Raw genomic sequence first — 21,639 nt, 5'->3', positions numbered from 1 at the left:
GCCTTAGGTTTAGCAATATACATCTGTCCCCACTGGCTCAGAGAAGCCTATTTGCCAATCGTTTTTTCCCTGATCCACGGTGGATAAAGTCTAAATTGGTTTTGCTGATACCGCTAAAGCGACACTAAATAAAAAATGTTCTCCTCAGATCTGGGAAACTTCCCAGATATAAGAGAGTCAGAGGAGCTGCACATGCTGGTCCGTACGCACCCTGCTATGTAGTGGGGGAGAGAGCAAATCTACAGAAAACCCATCAAGTGACTTAAGAGAATGTGCTCTCTTCTGAGGCTGTAACCTGCACGGTGTTTAAAAATGCATAGGGATGAATATGGTAATTCTGAAGGTGAATTGCTGTCAGTTATTTTCCTTTTGATCACTTGAATTTCCCTGGAATTGCTTGCTCAGGAATATCTAGATCACTGCAGTTTCCTGCTCACTGGAAGGATTTTATTGACTTATCTTAGCCTGCTGTTTTCTGATTCTCTTATAGGTCTTTTTATGTCCTGCTGAATTTCTCTAGGGAAACAAATACGATGGCACTAGGAAAATTCGAAAAGTATTTATTATTAATCATGATTATTCAGAATCATGCTGTCTCTTTTTAATTGCCTCCTCTGTTTCAAGTCAATTTGTGTTTGTTTCCTGTTGTTTACTTCTCAAAAAATTCATGGGCCCACCTGATTGTGAGGGACTACAGTCTATGCAATTCAATAAGAAACTGATGTCCCAGATAAAATTGCTATGTACCACTGAACATGACCTTAAAGAACCTCCATCATGGAAAGAATACGAACCACAAGCATACCTAGCTTAATATCAAATGGTCCAGAGAGAGACCAGGAAATAGAACCATTTCCAGTGAAGGTCAGCTGGGAGGTTCAAGATGAGGCAAGTCGATGTGAAGGGAAGAGCGAAGAAGAGAAGGAACGAGCAAGAGGAAGAAGACAGACATTGGAAACTAAGAATAAAAATGGCTCAGGAGAAGAGAGGAAAGGAAGAGGAAGTAAAAGTCCCATAAGATGTGATGGGCAAACAATAGAATAGTTTGGGGGACGGGTAGTATGTAGCAAGCAGTAAGGTACCTGGCTCTTGGAGAAAACCCCTGACGGTACACGATGGGGGTCATCCACACCTAGAAGCTGGACATCCTTGCAGAGAAGAGCCATAGGACGTGCGAGCTCTGTGTGATGGATACAATACACGGCTATCTCCCAGCCTGGGTCTGCCCCTGCCCTGTCGCAGCCCCAGTATGCAGAACTTACGTTGAGTGTTCACTGCATGCACAGGCATCTTCCCATCAACTATCCTAGCCTATCCTCCCAGTGCCTGGGGTGTGAACTGGAGACACACTGGATGTACGACTGACAAACAGTTGTTTATTTCCAATGGCTGTCGAGGCCATTCCAAATACTAAGTTTGTTTGGATTACTAGAAATACCTCGAATAACTAGATGACTCATGAAATGCAGTGGAAAATACAGTGATGGCAGAGACTGTGCTATTTACTAGGTCTATATATTTGTCAGAGGGGGAGCTGTGCTAGTCTGGAACTTTTAAAACAACGAATAGTCCTGTGGCACCTTAGAGACTCACCTTAGAGACTCCCTCAGGGAAGGGAGAGCTCAGTGGTTTGAGCATTGGCCTGCTAAACCCAGAGTTGTGAGTTCAATCCTTGAGGAGGCCATTTAGGGGGGAAAAAATCTGTCAGGGATGGTACTTGGTCCTGCTGTGAAGACAAGGGACTGGACTTAATTACCTTTCGAGGTCCCTTCCAGTTCTAGGAGATAGGCAACTTCCATTCACATCAAGCATCATGAGCTTTCATGGTTTCTGTCATTTCCACCCCAATTCATCTGAGGAAGTGGGTTTTGCCCACAAAAGCTCACAATACTATCGATTTGGTCAGTCTCCAAGATGCGACAGGCCCATTAGTAGTTGTTATCTTGCGGCAGGGTCAGGCCGTATAGCTATAGAGGAGGGCTCGAAGGGAGGGATGTGAGCCCTAGATTAAGTGGGTCTCTGTTGCCTGGGTAAACTGGCAGGGGCTGGCCTAGAACCGGCAGGAACGTTCCAGAATCAGGCGGGGCAATCAGATCAGTCGGAACACCTGAGGCCAATCAAAAGGGCTCCTTGTGTGTTGGTTCAGGGACGTACGAGGGGGAGCAGGAGCCAAATGCGGCGAGTAAGAGGCGTCTGAGTGAGAGCTGGGGTCTGCAAGTCAGGCAGCGTGCAGCGTGCGGCGGAGGGACCCAAGCCTGCCCACCAGTGCCGACTTATCCATTAGGTACAGTAGGCACAGTGCCTAGGGCCCACGATACGTTTAGGGTCAAAGAAAATGTTTTAATTTTTTTCTCACATCAGAAAAAAATGAAACTTTTAGGGCCCACGAAAATCTATTAAATGTTGCCTAAAACAGAAAAAAAATAAAATGTTAAAGTATTTAAAGTTATATCAAAAATAATTTTGAATATTTTTTTTTATGGAGGATGGGGCCCACGAAAGTCATAAAACCTTTCCCTCATTGTATGCGGAGTACCAGTTAATTCGAGGGAAGGGTTTTAAATCGGACAACTGCGTCTACACGTGGCAAGTAAAATCAGGCGACCGGCATTTTAAAATGGTGACCGGCAGCGAATATGCTAATCAAGCGCAGGATATTTAAATCCCACGCTTGATTTGCAACTTCGGTATGCTTCATTTGCCTCCCTAGTTCGAACTAGGGGGCAAGTGTAGCCGTACCCTTACTTATCAACTAGAGCCCATATGGGAGACATTCTCCAGCCCAGCTTTACAGTTTGCAATAGCTGGTCTCTGCTAGGAGGAAAACTTCAATTTGTTGTCCAGGCAGACAGTCCTAATCCACTCTGACCCTGTTGACTTCCCTTAGGAAGTAACAATGAAGAAAAGTTGGTAACATGCTTAACTTTGCTAATGACACCCATTGGGAATATTTCAGGCGTGTGGGTGGCCAGCTACTTGTCTCAGCTTTGTTATTCATTGGTGGTGGTGGTGGTGGGAGGGATCATTGTGCAAAGTCAGGATTTTTCAGCTTGCGCCTTACCAATGGCTTGATTGGTCTGTATGCCTGCTTTTGGGCCAGTTTACAGTGTCGTATGGAAAAGAGCGTAGTGTGAATGAGAATCAGGCCACAAGTGTCTTGGGGTAGGGCAACAATTTATTGAAGGCATGTCTTGCTCGGGTTATTGTGCATTCTCCTCTCTCCTGAGACATGACCTCCGTGAACCTGCAAAGAATCTCTAATTTGGAGCCTGGCTCATAAGTGCAATTGGAGAAATTGACGAGAGCATCAAAATCCCGCCATCACTTCCAGTCCATTTATGGGTTCAGCTTTCAAAACTGTCTGGAAAGAGCCGACTTGTCTGTGTTAGGCATGGCTAATGTTATAGAATTGATTGAAAGCAAGACTGAGCTTTATTCTGCAATAACAGATATTCCAGAAGCATTGCTCTTGGTTTTCTCAGCTCTTTAGAAAACAGGATGTTTATCATCAGGTTTTCTTCTTCACAGCGGCTTGTGCTTCCTCCACCTGGAGGAGAATTTATTGTGGTTTATTTTGTCCTTAACAAAATGCTCGTTGAGATTGCCCGATCTTATGCAGACTCTCAGATTTCTTGTCCGTGTAAATGTTGTACTGTTCTAACCTTTTGACTAATGCAGCCTTTATTGGAGCACACACAGTGTTTGTTCTTCCTGGTCTCTATAAAGTTTGGGGAAAGTTTTCCAGTGTAACTCATAGCAAGGCTAACCCCGAATGTTGAACAATTATGAGTTGGCTCCCCATGAGGCTAGTTTAAAATGCATGATCTTAATAAACAAGAGGTGGTGCCCTTTTTGAGCTTTGCTCATTGCAACAAGGCAAATGTATTGCAGATATGCATCGGGTATATCCCGTCCCCTAGCCACACCTGGTTAATTCTACTTTGTGCCTTCATGGCCTTGGGCTCCGATCACCTTCCCATTGTCCTTTAAGCATGAAACCACTATCTCTCAGATGCAGTCTGTTTCCCTTTCTTGCCTACTCTGTGGGAGCAGAGTGTTTCATTTCCACAGGCTTTTCTAATGCCCACGCTGCTCTGTGTTATACTGGAGAAGACCTCTCGCCCTGGCACTTAGAGTAGAAGGGGGCGGGGGGAGGTTTATGAAGGTCCATTCCACAGCCTAGTCACGGAGGCCTGTACAAATTCCCTCCCTGCTCCGTGCCCCCGCTTGGAAAGCAGGCTTTGATTTCGTAAAAGCTTGGCGTGTGTCTTCCAACTAGCCCCCTTGGGGATCTTCAGCTTTCTCCTGTCGTCTTTCCTTTTGAAGCGTCTGTTCTGATTTCCCCATTGTTCCATCGGGGATTGCAATGGGTTTGCTTGTGAGTCTCCAGTTACGGCGGGACTCGGTTTCGTCTCCACATTTTCTTCCTTTCCCTGCGGTTTCAGGGCACCTCTGCAGCCCTCAGATTGCCACTGGATAAATTATTTATTGGTGTGACGCTGGGGTTCACACACGATCGTTTCTGAGGTCTCTGGGCTGTCATCCATCCCTGATGGTTCATCCTTTCCCTGCGTAGGCCAGCTGCAGTGCTCGGTGCTGTACATACAGATCCTGGGGGAAGTGCTGTTGAGAGGGTGTGTTGGCCTCTCTTGTGCTGTGGAGGCTTCTAAAGAAGGCTTTTTCAGCCTGTCTGGGGATGAGCTGCTGTCTAGGGTCCAGGGTGGAGGAGTCTGGCTCTCCTCTAAGAGAGACCAAAGATCTGTGAGCCACCCTTCATGTTGAGAGACAATGTGGAGGGGTCAGCCACATGCAGCACCGGGGTGCATGAGCGGGGAGAGGGAGGATCTTGGGGAGACGGGCTATACTGGGAGGAGGGGGCCCAAACGGGTTTGGATGCATGTGGTTAAGCATGCAGACTTCGCCCTTATGCAACTTTCCAGGGTTGCTCATCTCCTGCATCCTCCCTGCGGGCTCTAACATGCGAGTCTGAGCTGGGAGTCAGCCATGTGCCCGTCCTGGGGTGTGTCTGGACCCCTCCCCTTCACGGCACAGCCTGCTTGTGTGGCTGTACAAGGGAAATGACAGATGCTAGTTGCACCCCCTGTGGAACAAAAGGGGAAACTGAGGCACACATCTGTTTCCCCGCTCAGCTCTGAAGCAAACCCATATTCCTGCTGCCAATCCAGAGCCCCGTTCCTAGCACTGGGCATTGACGGCTGTGTGCCACTGCTGCTAGTGGGAACTGTGGGCAGCATTTCCAGGGGTCGACTATACACCTGCCTCTGCTTTTCAACCCAAGTTACAGAAATGCCTAGCAAGGCACAGCCAGCCAAGCAGTGGGTGGCTGCGGCATACATTTATTTTTAAGCAATGAACTAATTACTACCCACCCTGAAAACTCACACATTCCCTCCCCCCCTCCCAGCTGGTGTGTGTAAAGAAACTGGCGAACAGTGCTAGCAGCCAGCAACGAATCCAGCGACAGATAGTGCTGGCATACGGCATGCTTCATAAAAACGAGCAACCGCATTGAATACATTACTGCACCCACCACGGATGCTCATTGGTTACAGCAGTCCTGCGGCAGTCGGGAATTCTCCAAAGAGTTCCTACTCTTTGGAAGAGAAAAGCAATTGTATATGTCTAATTAGCATACTTCAGAGGTGATTTACATATAAAAGACCGCCCTATTGAATTGATGCTACCTAGGTGATATTTTTTAATCAGAAAACCACCCAGACACAGCCTCCCCGATGTATTTCACCGCAAATCCTCTTTACATTTCACAAGCTGTTTGATCATCCAGGAGACAGAATGAGTTCTGTAAAAGTTACTGATTCGAAGGAGAACATCCAACCAGTTAACAGAACTAGGCCACTTTTTAGCTCACAACAAGGGGAGAGGCCTTGAAGGGGGTATAGGCAACTCAGGTGGTTTAAAACTTAGAAAACAGAGGAACGAGTTTCCTAAAACGGTCGGTGCAAGAGACCGTTTCTTGGAATTAGCGTCACAAATCAAATGCTCATGAGAATCCGGATCAAATTGCCTGACACTTTGGCAGTGGAGAAGTTTGGCTGTGGCTCAGGTGCACGCCTGGCGTTTGGCAGAACGACGGCGGAGACTCGTGGATTGCTTTTGGATGAAATAAAATACAACCAAGTGCCAGGGCTGTCGCTTCACAACCTGGCAGGAGGGGCAGTCTCGGGGCCTTGCCTTGCACAGGGAAGAGGAGGTGAAAGACAGCGACACATGAATTTGCTGCTGCTCTGAGAGATTTATCTTGTCCATCCAGCCAATTTTTCCTTTTCATCCTGCTTGTCAGCATCTGAAACTGCTCTTAAGCTGGTGTGGGCTGAGGCATTACAGCAGCTTCTGCCTGCCTATCTCTTGGTGCAGATGGCTTTTTTCATGACGCTGGCTAAATAGCTGAGCCGAGCCCCGATTAGGGGGTTCGGGAAGATCAGATTGGGTGTGTTCTGCAGGCTGGAATGAAAAGTATCGCTGGGTCTGCACGGGCTGGTGTTTCCCCGATATTGTTCCAGTTTTGGTTTGTTTTACATCAAAAAGGAAGGGCTCTCCCGGAGCAATTGAAGGGTCTGACAGAAGGGTTTTAAATCAAGCAGAGAGCTGACGCAGCTCCGGGCTCAGATCCTTAGCTGGTGTGAATCAGAGCTGATTGCACGAAGCTGCATCAGTGTACACTGGCTTTGGGCCTGGATTTTTAGGGCTGCCAGAATGTAACAAATGTAGCGCTAATTGCTGTATTTGAATTAGCCGACCCTGGAAGGGCACCTTGACGGCCGCTAGTGGTGAATATTTGCTTGTGATGAGCAGGTCGATATTTCAGAGCAGTAGGTGGTGAACCATTCCCCGGCAAAGCCTTACGTCTGCCGTTAGGTCTTGGTTGGTGTGCTCGGGATCCAAACAGTGTGTGGAGCCTCGCGGTCACCCAGATCCGTGCATGCAGCACAAACCTGGGGGAACAGCCAACCGACTTGCCATTAGCTAAAGCTAAGTAGCAATGGACCAGTGCAGGAAACCAAACCAAACCAGAAACAAACAAACAAACAAAACCCCATGGAAGCAGGTGAGCTGGATTCACTCCTGACCCTGTGACCATGGGCAAGTCATTTTGCTGTCCCGTGCCTCAGTTTCCCCCCGCCTTAGACTGGTGATAAGAAAGCTCATGGCCTGGCTTTGGAAAGTGCTGAGATCTGTGGGTGAAACGTGCCAGACAAGAGCAGAGGTGACCCTCATGGGCAGCCCCTTACACTGGTCTGATGTTGCTAGAACACTGGGAGATGCTCTGGGCTGTGTCTCCTTAGGGCCTGAATATTTATTATTATTACACAAACCCTGCATGCCGTGGGGCGCTCTGCTTCCGGTGGCCTCTCGGACACCCACAAAGCTCAATACGGCTGCAGAAGGGGCAGTGCCAGGGCAGGGTGCTACGGCGTGGGCCTGCTCCTTTCCAGGGCACTTCTGCTGCTCCTGACCTAGCTGCATGGAAATCTCTCGCGTTTGCCTTAGCGCATGCTGGAGGGCACCCTCCAGACACTCACGTCAGCTCCAGTGGCTGCATTCTGCTGCCTCTGTTTTTAGGCCCCCTTTGGTGCTTAAATGAACATATAATTTAGCACTAAGGCCTGAGAAATAGCCCCTGGGAGGCCTTTCAAACCAAGGCGGGGCTGGGGAATGGAGCTGCAGGAATTTTCAGCTGCCAATTTTCGAGCTGCCCGGCTCTCTTTCCCTCCTGAGCCACCCAGTGAAGCACGAGTGGGGAGGAGGTGCTAATTGCCAAAGGAAAAGGGAATGAGAGGCACAGAGAGGAACCATTTTAAAGGGGAAGGAGAGAAAAGCAGAGGGAGGGGCAGGTCCGGCGTGCGCAGTGCCCTGCCTCACAGTGCTGGGGGATATGGGAGCGCACATTTTGTAGCCCACCTCATCACAGTACCAGAGCAAGTCCTGGCCTTTGCTGTATTTATTCTCACACGCCCACGTGAGGCAGGGGAAGACTGTTAGCTTCTCCGTGCCTCAGTTTCCTCTCCGTAGAGCTAAGTGACTTGCCTAAGGTCACACAGGAAGCCTGGGAAGAGCAGGGAATAACACAGGTTTCCCAAGACCTAGCGCTGAGTCCCGAGCACTGGGCTGTCCATACGTGCGCTGTAGCTTCCCACGCACGGCAACAAACCCGCTTCTATGACTTGCTCCGCTGTCTCTGCTTCCTTCAGGCGTCTCTGTCTCGGGCCCAGCCCTTCTCCTGCCCCCAGGGGATGTGGCGAAAGGGGCCTAGCTGCCGCCCCAGACCCGGGGGTGTCTGGAGAGCACAAGGGGGAGTTGCCATCTGCAGCCCCCCGCACGGGTCACAGCGGTCCTGGAATGGCTGTCCCTGGGCTCAGAGGGGGCTCCATGGGTGCCACATTGCCACGGTAACGGCTTAGCCCCAGGCCCGGAGGACGAGGCCCGGGTACTTTGCCGGGGATAAGGGAGGAGGGAGAAGGCCCCGCTCAGCGTAGCTGTGCAGCGTGCACCCCGACCCTGAGCACAGAGGCCGTGGAGGATGGCCTGGGACAGACCCAGCTTGTGCTGGTTCCACAAAGCGCTTTCCCCGAGTGCCAGGAGGGCCTGGCCGCCGGAGGAGCAGACTCCACGGCACCTTCGCCCCAAGGCTGCCTGCAGGCCGGGCCTGCCCCGTGCTAACGAGAAGGGGGTTTTAGTGGGCTGGGGGGGGGGCGATTTCACACCGCGCCGGGCCAAGCCCTGAGGGGGTAGCGGTTAGTGACGGGGACTGGCGCGGAAGGCGTAATTAGATGTGAAAGGCTCTGGCGCCCATTCCCAACAGAGGCAGGGCGGGGGGTGGGGGGGGCTGTGCACACGCGACTGGGTTCCCTGAGCCTGCTCAAGTGCAGGGTGCTGAGAGGACTGAATGGTGTCTCTAGAAAGAGGTGGGGGGGGGGGAGAAAGTGTTGCACAATCCCCCTGCCACCCCCACCTCCTGGGGCCAGTCGGCAGCGATCGGAGCAGCCCTAGCCAGTAAGCGGCATGGCAAGTGGCCAGTAAGTGACACCTGCTTACTTATGGCAGGGGTGGGGGTGGAAAGCAGTGACACCTGGAGCAGGAGGGGAAAAAGCTGCCAGCAGGACCATGTAGACACAGAGGGGGAGCCTCTCTTCTGTGAAGAACTTCTCCATGGAGACAAAGAATGGGGAGGGGAAACTGAGGCACAGAAGGCAAGCCACTTGCCCAAACTCATGCTGCAGGGCAGTTGCGAGTCTCCTAGTCCTCTGGCCTGCGCCCGATAATAACCCCAATGTCTTCTATAGCCCTTTCCCTCAGTAGGTCTCAAAGGGGCTTTAGAAAGGTGGATCAGTATCCTTATCCCTATTTTACAGACCAGCAGTAGAGGCTGGAATACAGGGCCGACCTTAGGGTAGATGGGGCCCGATGCAGGGCTGTTAAACTGCTGCCCCCGTGCACAGCGACAGCCTGGGAGGGAGTTGATGACTTTTAGAGCTGTGGTTTTATAATCTTCCGCAACACACTGATGAAATATTTTAAAGCACATTTTAAACAAAGGTCCTGTAGACAGGTAAGGATGGCCTTGGCGGAACAGACATCCTCTCACTTCAGTTCCAGGCTCGCTGCATGTTGCGTACCAGTAACATCGCATCACCGGCATGAATAACAGTCGTGTGGCCAGTTGGAAGAGCTGCAATTCACTCTAAATCTGTTGAAGTCGACAAAACCAATAAAAGCATCAAATGACTCCTCTCGTGTCTGCTGCAAATCCTTCAGACAATCCTAAAGTGCAGCGCTATTACATTTGCAAACGGCTCCCAGGAGAGCGGGTGATGTAATTACAGGCAGGTTTCTCCAGGAAACTGACAACGTGCCCATGATGCAATAATGTTCAATACTGGTCGAGGGTGGAAAAAAAGGAATGAAAATGAAATTCACAGGACAGCTGACAAACCTGGGTCATGCCTAATGCTCCCGCTATCCCTGAACGTGCGGTGCTACTCTGGAATGTGTGTGTGTGTGCGTGCGTGCTCTCATGGTTAGCTTACAAATAAGAGGCAAAACTTATTGTGGGCTTGGAAATGCAGCAAAGCTTTTGCTGTGCTGGTGCATGGTCACAAGCAATACCAATTCTGCAGGCTTATTTCTGTCTTTGGAACCAGGGGGCAAAGGTCAGGGGAGAGGCGAAGATGCTGTTTTTGCATAGGCTGTCCAGATACAGGGCTTTTGAGAACTGACAATCTTTTTTTCTCTGTAAAAATAACGAGAAGTCCTGTGGCACCTTATAGACTAACAGATGTACTGGAGCATAAGCTTTCATGGGCAAAGATCCACTTCGTTAGATGCATGTTTTTTCTCTGTGTAGTATAACTCTGTCATGGTCATGAGGATTAGCCAGCAGCCTGGGGACTAAGGGGTTAACCTTACCTAACCAGGTACATTCAGCCAATAGGAATGTAGGTAGGAATTTCAAACTAGGACAAAGGAATGTTTGGTTTTTCCCCTCCTTTGTCTCTTGAGAGTTCCCTCTAGCTTCTGAGGGAAACAGACACGTCTCTGTCTCCAAGAAACAATTCTTCACTTTCTGTAAGAAGGGTAAAGTTTAGATAACTCCATTAGGTTTTATTGTTGTATGGGTGGGGTATGGGATCTGATGTCTGTGCACTATTAAAAAAAAATGGTTGGCTTTTCTTCGTAACTAAGTTCCAGGCCCATGGAGTTTCTCCATGAGTATTTTATTTGTTACTTTTCCACCTAGGTATTATGCTTGCAACAGGAATATCGTGATGATGATAAAAGTTTTTCTCTTTTCTTTTCTTAACCTGGCATTGGTTAATGGTTGTGTCCTGCTTTGTACTTTAGGGCTGAGATTTCCCAAATGATCTCTCCCCTGATTTTTCACATCAATACTTGGGTAGTGGCAGCAGGAGTTTTATTCCCAAAATCTAGGTTGTTAAGATTTGGGGGGGCAGTTTTATACCAAAGCCTGGTAGATAAGGCTTTGGGGTACACTTGCTGGCCCCCACTTCTGCATTTATTGTGCCAGAGTGGGGAAGGAGCCATGACAAACACTTAGGAAGCCTGGAATGCACTTTCCTGCACTGACAGTTCCCTTCCCTCCATTGCAGGCTTGCTTATTCTGCGCTTGCCTGGTGGTGATCCCGCACACGGAAGCAGAGGACAATGGAAGGTCTCCAGTAACTAACATCGCCCTGAGGTGGGGCTGGCCGGTCAGTGGACACTTCTTCTTTTCGGCACAGCCCGGCTTGTGGAGAGCACCCACCTTTCTTCCTTGCCGTGGCGGCTCTCTCCTGCTGGTAGGAAAAGCACAGTTCAGAGTTTGCTGGCATTTCTCTCTCTGCTGCAATGGATTTGTCCAGCAAGCACAAGGGCACATCTGCTGGCTGCTGGAACAGATTCTTCCAGGTAGGGTCACCAGTTAGCTCGGCGTGTTAGGGATAGTCTGGATATTTGGGGCTTTTCTTATACAGGTGACTACCACCTTCCACCCCCCTCCTGATTTTTCACACATGCTGTCTGGTCACTCTACTTCCAGACCAAACCATCTGGACCCATGTTATATGGAACGTTGCATGCTCCTGGTCATACCATAAGGAGGAATGGGCGGCAGAGGGGTAGGGGTGGGTATTAGGGAGAAGGAGCAATGAGGAGGTGGGGCTGAAGAGAGAAGGGATGATAAAGGGGCGGGGCTTCCAGGGGAGTGGGCAGCACCAGTGGCCCTCTTACCTTGCGGGAGCTTCCACCACTCATCACCTGGGCCAGATAAATTTGGCAAAACAATTCCTTTTGTAGCAGAGCACATCTACCTCCTGCACGCTGCAGCCCAGCCCCACACTTTTGCTTCCAAGTATCTAAAGGAAAGAGAGAACCTACCTCGCAGTGAGAATGCCAGACAGGTGTAGAGCTGCCTTACCGAGAGCTGGCTGATATGTTCCAGCCACTTCCTCATCATCTTCTTCTTCCTTCTTTTTCTTTTTTTCTTTCTTCTTCTTAGTGGATCTGGGTTGGCAGAACCATTTTGCTTCTTTGTGTTGCATTCTGCAAATTGGCCTGACTGGGGGGGAAAAAAACAAAAACCCCTCTGCAATTGTTTTAACGTTCAAACCTTTTGTTTCATCGCGTTGGAAATGGACGCCGTGTTGGGTTGAAATGACATTTTGTTTCCAAAGTTTCTTTTAAGAAAGTGTTCCAGTGGCCAGCATTGACGCACAACCTTTCCTTTGGGGTCAACAGAAATACTGCGGCCAGCTTGAAAAATGGTTCTTATGATGCTTTGCCTTGCTGAAAATTCAGAGAAACGTTGCGTTTGGGTCCACTTGAAATAATGTTTCCCCTCGATTTCTCAGAACTGCCAGCAAACCTCCCTCCCCCATCAAAAAGTATCCCTTTACCTCCTCCCCTTTGCTGCAGTGGGTGTGGCCAAGGAAAAAGGGGCGTGGCTGGAGAGGCCTATTTCCCTAGTAGCTGGAGCAGTAAATTACAACAGCCATCAGGATGCTGTGATTTGTACCAGGGACCAGCTGGTTCCTGAATGGCCCCAGGAACAGGAACACATCTGTTGCTTTAGCCCCCTCTCTCCTGTAGCCGGGGTAGGTGGCACTCCTACAAGGCTTGGTCCTTTCTGTGTTTGGAGGCTCGTCTAATCGCTATTGGTGCTGGGAGAGCCTAGTGCTTAGTGGTTTAATAGATCGTGCGCTTTTCCTGCTGGGTTGGGGAAACGAACTCACGCTGAGATGAATAAATAAATGAAACAAACAAGTTGTAATTAGGTGGCTCGTCCTATGGGGTACAAAGTTGCTTTCTAAAAGGTTACTGACTAATAGCTGCTGGCTGGTAGCAGAGAGCTGTGCACCGCGGGTAGGGTGGAAATAGGTTTTGCCCCAGGTCACTGTCTGTGGCTGACTCTCTGGGTCTCTCTGAGTTAAGCCCAGCCCTGTAGCTGGTAATCATCGCTCCGGAGCCATTTATTTCAGTCCTAGCTCCTGGTCGCTCAGAACCTACCAAGCGTTCCCCACCAAGAGTGGTGGGCTACTAACATACACGCTCCCCAGAGCCTGGAATTGAATCCACGGGTCCCCAGTTGCTCCGTCCCACTGCCGTCAGCAAATAACAGTGAGGCCCCCCAGGAAACTCTGCGTCTTGCCCCAGAAGCCAGAGCCCTAGCCAACGGGCCCCTTTGGCTTTCTCTCCCCAACTGCACTAAAAGAGGAGCAGGAGGGGGAACTCCCCAGTGCTTGCTCTGAGAGCTTCAAGAGTCAGGTTAAAAAAGCAGGGTTGGGATGCGGGAACCCTCGATTCGTGATCTTCTGTTGTTTGGACCAATTAAAGCAAGTCAGTTGCCACCTTCTTCCGCCAACTTCAGGCCTCGCTCTCTAAGAGCAAGAATTTGAGTAACGTGCGGTGGCACATCGAACGTTGTGCTTTTGGTTATTTTATTTGCTGATTCACAGAATTTTTACTCCCCCGCTCTACACTAAACACAAACAACCGTTCCCCAAATGGAGATGGTAGGAGGTGAAATGATTTAAATATCCCTTCCCTTGGGACCTCAGCTTTGGATTCATGGCACACATCGCTATAATCTATCTCTACATTTCCCCCTGCGAGAGCTGAGCTGCAGTGTTTAGGGATGTCCTTTGGGTTTGGCATTGAACACAGTCAGCTAGAACAGTGTCCGGGACCGACCCGTGTGAACAGGAGTTTTTCCACTGACTTAGACAACTTTGGAATCAAGACGCTAATAATAATACAATAATATTGGAAGAGGAGATATAGGGTGCAAGCCATGCTGGAGCAACAGTGACCATATGGAAGATATATCTGAGTCACCAAGTTATTGGGATCCATAAGGGAGAAAGGGGATGTTATTTTGCCGTTGTAATGTGCAGGGAGTCTCAGAGCTTGTGGCTTTAAAACTCTTTGAATTCTGCATTATAACACGGACTTGACAGCAATGGCTCTATCCCTGGTCCCTGTTACTTGCAGCAAATCATTGATTGGTTAGAGCACATCAACATTTCTTGCATGGAAACATTTTCTCTTCAGAAAATGCGGTTTAATTGAAACTGACCTGTTCCACGGGAAAATCGATTTTGGCCAAATGGAGTAAAATTCTGATTCGGAGACTCGAAACAGTGTCGTTTTTTAATCGATATTTAGAATGGAAACGGCATTTTTTCCAAGTAGCATATGAATGTGTCCTTGACAGGCAGCAGCTTGGACTGTTTTTCAGTGTAGCAGAGTGCTGTGATTGTCAATATTATCTACGTGCCGCATAACAAAAAAAAAGCCAATTACTGTTCATTCTGTTTTGTATAGCACCTGACACTGTTGTATGTGTGCACCAGCGTTTGTTTGGTTTTTTTAATGTATTTATCCTCAAAGCAGCCTGTGAGTTAGACGTGTTCTCCACTACATTTTACAAAAGGGGAAACAGAGGCATGGAGGCTAAGTGACTTGCCTGAGGTCATAACAAAGTCCGTCAGAGCAGGAATGTGAGTCTGCCTTTCCCAAGTCCTTTCAGCTTTCCTCCTTTTTCATGCTTAAACCATTCTTTTCTCTGCCGGCTACAAGACAGACTGTTGAACGTCGGCAGCTGGACTGGCGCGGTGGGTTCGGCCGGGGGCTGGGTGCCTGCTGTTGCGGGCAGCTGCCAGCGCCTACCATGGGGCTATTGTTGGGTATAGTGGCTCAGGGCTGCAGTGGAGTGAGGGACTGGCTGCACTGAAACGTGCGCTCTGTCTCCGCTAACTGCGAACAAGATGGTGGGTCCTGTGGTAGTGACAGATTCGTATTCCAGGACCGACAGCGCCAGCCCATGGCATGGCGCCTGCAGGGTTTCCCAAAGCATGGGACCCAGAGCAGCCATCCTGATTCTCCTTGCCCAGACAGCTGCACTATAGACTTCCTCAAAGAGGCTGGTTTGACTCCAAAAAGTCCTAGTGGAAACCCCCCTGTTTGCACAGCTTTAGTCTGCTGCCCCAAGGAGGGAGGAAGCATTGGAGAAAACGGAACTCTTCATTGAGACCTGGACCCTGCCGCACTTAAAAGCATAGCCCCGTTAATGAGACAAATAAATACTCTTCGTTCTGTGGCATGCGGCTATGGAAAGCCCTCGCTAATAGAGATGCCTTTCAGCATTCGGGACACGGCAGCACGGCACCATTCCGTTCGTCGGGGGAGCGTTCATCTCCTGTGGTTCCAAAAAGATGGGTTTGCGGGAGGATTTTAGAAAGTCAAACGACTCATTCCTAGCATGCTGAGTCTGAGAGTCAGGTGTGATGGGTAAGGGGATGGGATGAAAGAAATAAACCGCCTTGTACTGACAACTGAGCCCTTACCACTTGGCAGAGTGGGCGCATAGATTTCACTGCACTCGTTACCTGCACTCGTTAGAGTATGGATGTGTACGCTGCACCAACAATGTAATGTTCTTTCTTATAAGAGCATTAATGGACCTGTCCTCCGTGAATTTTATCTACCTCTTTTTGTTTTTAACCCTGTTATAGCCCTGGTCTTCACGACATCTTCTGGCAAGGAGTTCCACAGGTTGACTATGGACTGCCTGAAGAAATACTTCCTTTGGTTTGTATTAAACCTGCTACCTATTAATTTCATTTGATGACTCTACTTCTTATTTTATGGGAACAAGTAAATAACTTTTCCTTATTCACTTTTTCCACACCTGTCATGATTTTATAGCCATCTATTAAAACCCTCCTTAGTTTCCTCTTTTCTAAGCTGAAAAGTTCCAGTCTTTTTAATCTCTCTTGATATGGCACCCATTCCATACCCTCATCATTTTTGTTGCCCTTTTCTGAACTTTCCCCAATGCCAGTATATCTTTTTTGAGATGAAGCAATCACATGTGTACGCAGTATTCAAGATGTGGGCGTACCATGGATTTATACAGAAGCAATAAGATGTTTTCTGTCTTAGTCTCTATCCCTTTTTTAATGATTCCCAACACTCTGTTTGCTTTTTTTGGCTGCCTCTGCACACTGAGTGGATGTTTTCAGAGAACTATCCACAGTGACTCCAAGATCTCTCTCTTGAGTGGCAACAGCTAATTTAGTCTAATAGCTCATTTAATTTAGTTTGCGGTGTAGCATCCAACTCAAGGCTGATCGGGCCCATCCCACTTATTGCAGCTAAACTCTATCATCAGCGCAGAAGTAGAGCTGGAGAACGGAATTTGAAACTCCAAGCTTGCTCCAAAGTCTCCAAAAGACAATGGGGTTCTTTCGTAGTTTGAACCGGTTTTGGATTAGTGTCTCTCTTTATTCTGTTTTCCATCCGATGGCTGTCACCGCTACCCGTTTCCTGGTAAACCACTCGTATTGGCCATGTTTGTGATAAACAGCTGAAATAGGGAGACAAATTTATTTCAGAGACAAATTTATTTGAGGCTACACCAATTTATATAATCTGAGGATTGGACCCTCGGTTTATGGGTGAATTAGTTTATTCCTCATTTTACTTTCCTGGCAGACCACCCTCCTGCATGCTGGAATACATCTCTATCACTGTGGGAACAAGGCGAATGGGTTCTGTGTCAGTTAATGTTCCTGACCACTCTGGAGTAATTTAGAAAAGAGTCTCGGTTTCACCAGAATGCACCCAGAACCTCTGGGAAGACCAAACTTAGTTTGTGAGGTTGCATGTAATAATAGTTAAGGCAGAAGTAACAGACCTTCGTCTGTTATCTTCCCCCGCCTCTCACGCCTCTATACTTCAAACTCAAGTTCTCTGACAAGCTGTTAAAACACATGCTCAGCTATATCTTCTAGGCCTTCCACTGGTGCGATGGATACATTCTTGTACCTTCCTAGTAAAACGGGGTCACTCCGCTCGTTTGCCTTTTGAATGAAGGATTGTCAGCCTGAGACGGTAGAGGAATGCTGACTCAGAGAATAGAGCAACATTCACCCAATCCTTGGCACAGGAAACTTTCAAAGAACCAACAGTGAGAAGCAAGGAGTCTGTCAAACTCTGCGGCTGCTGAACTGCTGCAGCACTGGAGAATAAACGGGGTAGCTCAAAAAATCTTTGTCAACCCTCCTCCTCTCTTCAGAACCAGAGACTTTGTTGAGAAGGGGCTAAGACTGGCAAAGTGTGACATCCTTCTCAGATAAGTTATTTCCTTCCCCTTTAAGGGACCCCTTCTTAACTGTATCTTAATACTCAGGCAGAGCGTGCATCGGAGGAGGTGACACATACTAGTGTGCCAAAGGAATTTCCTCCTGTCCCGTAGTGGTAAGGAGCCACACTTCACACCCAGCATGGATTTCTCTCCCAGCAAAACCCCAAACCTTAATGACAAGCACCGCAGATGCACTGCACTGACCTACGCACACAAGTGTAGGATGGATTTTTTTTTGGGGGGGGGAAGGGTGAGCATGCGTGGAAGCATAAGGTCACAATGCAGGTTATGCAGTACAGGAAATTCAAATGTGTTAAGATACGGAAATATACAGCTGAGGTATTTGAATAGCCGTAATTCGGCCTTGCAGTGACATCTCAAAGATAAAAAGTGTGTGGGGGGGGACTAATCTGTCTGGAAAGAACAATAGAGCTGGAGGGAAAGGAGGGAAATCAGGATTAACCCAGATTAACTTTCCAAATTAAAGATTTCAAAATTTAAACTCCAACCAGCTCTGTTGTAGGTTGGTCTGTGAAATGGGGGGAGTGTTTTGCAGAAATTGTTTAACTTCTGCTTATTTCTTCTACTTCCACATAAACATCAGCTTTAACAGTCATCCGAACCAACTCGGGTACCACAATCCATCCTATGGCTAAATTTCTTGCAGAGCAAAGTTCAGGTGGTTTTGGGGCGGGGGTGTTCCCCTGGGCATCCCCTTCCCAAATACTTTAGATTTTCCTTTAATTCTCTACCATCTGGGTTTCTAGTGTGTGCTTCTGGGAGAACGATAACTCTTCAGCGATGGGCGAGTCCATTGCCCTTCCAGCGTGCCTGTGCGGGAGACGGCGGTTTGATTTAGCGGGGCGCTGGAGAGAGACAGGCCACCTCAGCCTCCGTCACTGTGTGATTCGAAGGGGGTGTGTCCAGATGATGGGGTACATGGTCACCATTTGCCTGCCGGGTTGGCACAGGATGGGTAATTCTTCCATTACATGCTACGAGAGATGTAACCAAACCTGCAGTCTGGCACAATCCCCTGCCTTCCCCCCCCCCCCCCCCCCCCAGAAGGTAATGTCTTCAGCGAGAGTAATGCTACTTGCTGTAGCTACTGGCTCTGCTTTGCCATCCTATGGATCTGGAGAGGCATAATTTAGTCCTCTGCTCCTGTCGGGGCTGACATGGGTTTGGTTCCCCTTGCATTATGTAACGGACAAGTGGGCGTTAAGTCACTCTGATACTTTATTTCTGGGCTGACGCTAATCCGAACCCTGCCTCTTCATATGTCAAACTGCCAGGATGCCCTTGACAATGGGAGAGGAGAACAATCCGCGCGTGCAGATTTTGTTCACCACCTGTGTCATCGACTTGGACTGGTATCCCCCGTCAAACTGGTGCCAGGCCGCCTGGGCGTTAGGCAGCAGGGAGCGCTCCGTTGGAGTGTCGCTTCCTCTCACGGATGATTTCTGCAAGGTACTGCAGCAGGCTGTGTTTTGCAGAGGGATTTTCTGCTTTTGCAAAGGCGGCAGCTTTGACAGCTGTCAGGGAGCATACACTGTAAATGGACAGTGGTGAGATACCGCTCCTCAAAAGCCTGCACTTTCTGAGCAGCAGGTAAAGAATCTATCCCAGTAATCAGTGGCCGGTGGTGTAAATCTCGGCAGTGTTCCCAGCAAGGGCGAGCGGGAGCAATGATCCTCTTGCAAGCTGTAAAATAACAAGGCAAAAATCCAGGGAAAGAAATGCGTCGGATTGTTCTATTTATTAGCAAGGTGCTCTCGACTGAAAACGGCGTGCCTTTTTAGTTTTGCAAAGGCGAGCATTCTGTCTGTGCAATGAGTGTGTATCTCTATAAATCTTTTCCTCTCCAGACTAGACCCTGGTCTAGCAAGCATCCGTGACTGGTTTATTTATAGAGCTTGATGGGAATATCCCAAAGGAATTATTTTTTTCTACCAGAAACTGCCATTTCATCTAAAACAAGACATTTCGTGGAAAAGGGTCAATTTTTGACACCATTTGGTTGAGACAAACGTCATAACAGTGTTCTGATTAGGTCCAGCATTTGGTTTTGACCATTTTGGAATGGAACTTTTCAATTTTTCTGTTTTGAAATGATGTGGAGTTTTTTTTGTTTTGTTTCAATGCTTTTACATTATATAATATAAAATGTTTAAAAAGTTGAGATCCAAACACAATCTTTAGCTTTTATTGGAACAAAATGATACAACTGACCAGAAACTAACTTTTTTTTGAAGAATTTCACTTAATAGAATAATTTCAAAAATGTTCACTTCTGTTCCATTTTAGAATGGAAAAATGTTGAAAAAAGGGTATTTTCTGCAAAGTGGCTCATCTGGTCTCTGCACTGCACTAGTTATTTACCCGACTGTGCCCTGTGTAAAGGGTGGCACATACGGGATAGAGGGTAAAAGGCTACTGATCTGCAGCAAGTATAATAATTATTTCATGCCCACCATGATGAAGTTTTGCACTGCTGGGCGGTATCCTTGCCACTTGCTCATCGGCAGCTGGCGTCGTCAGAACATAAGAACGGCCATAGTGAGTGAGACCAAAGATCCCTCTAGCCCAATATCCTGCTTTCTGACAGTGGCCAATGCCAGGCACCCCAGAGGGAAGGAACAAAACAGGGGACCAATGCTATGTCTGCACTTGTGGCTTCTTGTGCGAGAAATATGCAAATGAGGCTAAGCATGGAATACCGCCAAGCCTTGTTTGCATACCTAATAAGCCGCCATTTTTGCAGAAGAGGCTCTTGCGCCAGAAAATAATCAGCGTAACGGCATTGTGCAAGAGGGTTTTTCTTGTGCAAGAAGGGGCAGTGTAGACAGCTCCTTCTGGTACAAGAGCCTCTTCTGCAAAATGGCGGCTCATTAGGTATGCAAATGAGGCTCGGCGATATGCCACACTTGGCCTCATTTGCATATTTCTCGTGCAAGAACCTGCAAGTGTAGCCAGATCCCTCCCCCTCTCCCATTCCCAGCTCCTGACAAAACAGCCAGGGAAACAGAAGTCACAGCTGGGTAGAAGATGGGGACTTGTGTTGCTCTGAGATAGAGGTGCTTCACTGACTTCAGTGCAGCTGGCTATGTGCAGTGAGAAGTAAGCTGAGCAACGGTGTTTGCTCAGGTCTGAATACTTGACTTTCTAGCCATAATTTTCTTTGAATGTAGTTGATATAAATAGGCCCATACACTCATGTTAAATTTTGCTGGATATACCTTGGAGCCAAGCACCGATTTTAATATCCCCCCAATGTCAGCCTCCCAAGTATGATACGCCTCTGGAAGTAACAGATGAAGGAGTTCATCGTCATGGCAAATCATGGCGTGACCCTCGTTATAAACCCACAGTGCAATCGATCAGCGGGATGACTCTTCCCAACTGATGATGCCTTTACCTTCTTGCCCCTGACTGAGCCATGCTACGATTTAGAGAGCAGCAAGACGGTGCATCTGGAGGATTTATGGAGACATTGCACCGGGTATCCATCAGTTGTGTGTGTTAAATCACTCAACGGCCTCATCAGTTGGGGAAGATTTATGAATGTGTCATAACTGGAGCCGTTCCGTGGGGGGCGGGGGGGTACAGACTGTAAAGATGAAAGGTGACTTGCCTATTCAGCACGTTTACGACGCTGCATGTGAATCTCCAATATAAACTCGAATTAAAAATATCTTCCCAGCATATAAAGATGCCCAACATCCATTGAGTTTCAGTGGGTGACTACCCCGAGAGAGCCCTTTGTGAATGCCGACTATAAATAATTGCTGAACAGGCCTCAATTTACAAATGTATGAATGTTACTTAAGAGCACCCTGTAAAAGACTCCCCTTGCTTCTTGCCATAGTTTACTATTACAGCCATGTCTTGTGCTAGAAGGGACCACCAAGTCCTCCTCCTGTCCGCCACCACCACCAACAGTGCCACTGAATCAAGCAGCTGAAGTTGTAGTAGAAAAAAAATCTTTGAAGAAAGGCCTAAAATGTGTCTTTACGTTTATCAAGGGTGGCACCAATGATTTAGTTCACGGCAGAGAGAGGACACTTATGAGGTCTGTGGACAATCCCAAAGGAGGAGGTGTTGCGAGTGTTTCGGGAGTTGTGGGGCTAAATACATTGACGATTCTGAGATGCTCAGAACCTATGGTGACAGGGGACCTTATAGATACCTAAAGCAGGCAGATGCATATGCCATGAAACCCCAGTTGTGTGCACACTGTAGAGTTTGTTGTGTGTGCGCATACAGATTTTGATGGGTTGTCACGTCCTGGAATTCACATTTGTATTTCCTGTAGTTGCGAGGGCTTTGAGCCGTTGCCACGGGCATTGTCAATGCATTCTATTTGTTGGCACGTTGCCACGGGCATTGTCAATGCATTCCATTTGTTGGCACGTTGCCGTGGGCATTGTCAATGCATTCCATTTGTTGGCACGTTG

The 21,639-nt window shown here is 48.2% G+C and overlaps 1 long non-coding RNA gene across 1 annotated transcript in view; it reads left to right on the top strand.

Moving 5' to 3' along the window:
• Positions 1–21,639, top strand: part of LOC112547764 (uncharacterized) — a 153,753-nt gene that overhangs the window by 110,500 nt on the left and 21,614 nt on the right. Inside the window, exon 7 of the long non-coding RNA XR_012904571.1 lies at positions 11,148–11,249. This is a non-coding gene — a long non-coding RNA (uncharacterized LOC112547764). The remainder of the gene's footprint in view (positions 1–11,147; positions 11,250–21,639) is intronic.

Source organism: Pelodiscus sinensis, chromosome 6, assembly GCF_049634645.1.
Source record: "Pelodiscus sinensis isolate JC-2024 chromosome 6, ASM4963464v1, whole genome shotgun sequence".
NCBI lineage: Eukaryota > Metazoa > Chordata > Testudines > Trionychidae > Pelodiscus > Pelodiscus sinensis.
The sequence above is the reverse complement of the archived record's forward strand: the minus strand, read 5'-3'. Positions and strand labels throughout refer to the sequence as shown.